At 45.6% G+C, this 2,253-nt stretch overlaps 1 protein-coding gene across 1 annotated transcript in view; it reads right to left on the reverse strand.

The window, feature by feature from the left end:
• Positions 1–2,253, reverse strand: part of CTBP2 (C-terminal binding protein 2) — a 122,748-nt gene that overhangs the window by 49,252 nt on the left and 71,243 nt on the right. The gene's annotated exons all lie outside the window — the stretch shown is intronic.

The raw sequence follows: 2,253 nt of genomic DNA on the forward strand, positions 1-2,253 counted from the left end.
ACTTTGGCAAAACTGCTAGAAGTCTCAAAATGAGAGATTGATGATGATTACTGCTCTATTTGGGCCAGGAATCTATGAGAAAAGTGTTTATCATGATCTTCTTGACTTGTCCATACCTGGGCAGCATTAGAAAGGGCAGAACTATATGCAGTAGTGAAAAATAATGGAGGAGGGGAGATGTCTTCCATTCAGTATCAAATCTCCGAAGAGTGGATTTATTTGAGGTGTGGTTCAATTCATTTTTTCCCCGCCATTCCCCGTCATCCTTTTCCTCCTCCTCCTCCTCATTATTAACAATAAAAGCAGCAGCTGCAGAGGTAATTCTCAGCCAATAAATAAAACAACAATAGTAAAGGGAACAATGGCTAAATGTTGATTTATAAAGTCACAACCGTGTCCAAAGTGGAGACAGAAATGATGTTCATGTTGCTCTATTCAGAGCTATAAGTGCTGCAGCTCATTTCTTGCCAATCTCTAACTGCCACGCATGGCAAAATCCTTATCTGAGGAATCACGGCTCCAGGCTGCTGTTTGTCAACCCCATTAGCCGGATTTTTAGCAAATGAGGCCCCCATCAGAATTAACTAACGGTGAAGTACTTATGATATCTGTCAATTCTATATTATAACAGCAACAAAATACATGGAAAAAAGGGGGTTGGCAATCAGGAGGTTAAACTGTGCTGTCATCCTCTGCATCCTGAGGACCTCTCTCTACAGGACCTTATCCATATGGGTAATCTCACTGATTCAAATGGAAACATACAGTTGAGTATGGGCTACCTGCAGGAGGAAGAAATCACAGGATTGCACCCATGTGGTACACAGCCTATAGTCATTTCACAATCAAAGAACATCTTGAAAGAGCAAGCAGGGGCTTAAATGCTAATTAAACATGCTCAGTGGTCCTGGAAACCTGTTAAGATGATGGTGCCGGTGGTAAGGAAAAACAGTGATGTAATAAGGGTGTAGGACAGGCCACAAAGAAATTAGGGCTCATTTCCTGGATCTGGCATAGGCTTTTAACATAACCTTGAAAAGACTCTAGCCTCCTTGTTACTCAGTTCCCCGGAGTAGCACTGGAACTGGGAGGCAGGATCCCCTGGGGGGTCAGTCCAAGGAAAAAGAGTCCAGAAGATTTGGCTGCACTTTAAGGAGGCTGTTTTAAGGGAACATGAGCAGGCTATCCCAATTCGATGCAAGAATGGGTAATGTAACAGGAGATCGGCCTGGCTAGACAACAATATCTTCAATGAGTTGAAACTCAAACATGAATCCTACACAAAGTAGAAACTTGGGAAGACTCTAAGAGTATTGCCTGGGCATGCAGAGAGAAAATCAAGAAGGCCAAGGCACGATTGGAGATGCAGCTGGCCAGGGACATAAATGGCAATAAAAAGGGATTCCACAAGTATGTCAAAAGTGAGAGGAAGACCAGAGAAACCATAAGTACTTTTCATAATGCAGAAGGCAATCTAATCATGGATGGCAGAGAAAGCTTCAGTATTTAATACCTTTTTTACTTCAGTCTTCACAAATAGGGGCAGCCATAGATGATGAGTGTGGTTAGCAGCAAAGACAGGGAAGGAGACAAATAGTCTAGAGTAGGAGGAAAAATTAGGGATCACTTACAGAAGCTAGATGCTTTCAAGTCAGCAGGGCTAGCTGGGATGCATCCTTGGGCACTGATGGAACCAGCCAAGGTAATTTCAGATGCATTAGCTATACTCTCTCAGACCTCCCAGAGGTCAAGCAAAGACCCAGATGACTGGAAAGGGGCAAATATAGTGCCCATCAGGGGCAATGTGTAGGGGGTGCACTGTTGGTGGTGCCTGTGGACAGGCGCCACTCACCACCCAGTCACTGACATTACTGACAGTGTCTGCAGGCAGTGCTTGTGGGTGGTCGCTGACCCCTGGTCAGCACTCGCCAACCCCGCCGCCGACAGTGCCGGCAGCATCTGCGGGAGATCCGTGCTTACCGCCTCCGTGCTCCCACCACCGCGGGCGCAGCTGTGCTTCCACTGCTGCCAGGGGCATGCATAATTCATGGTGCCCATCTTTAAGAAAGGGAAGATGGAGGATTTGGGGGAATGACAGACCAGCCAGTCTGACCTCGATACCTCAAAAGATCATGAAGCAGGTCCTCAAGAAATCTATTTTGAAGTACTTGGGAAAGAACAATGTGATCAGGACCAGCCAGCACAGATTCACCAAGATCAAGTAATGCCTGATCAACCTGATTTCCTCCTATG

This window comes from Gavialis gangeticus, unplaced genomic scaffold (genome assembly GCF_001723915.1).
Source record: "Gavialis gangeticus isolate Ggan-Ray unplaced genomic scaffold, GavGan_comp1, whole genome shotgun sequence".
In the NCBI taxonomy this organism is placed as follows: domain Eukaryota; kingdom Metazoa; phylum Chordata; order Crocodylia; family Gavialidae; genus Gavialis; species Gavialis gangeticus.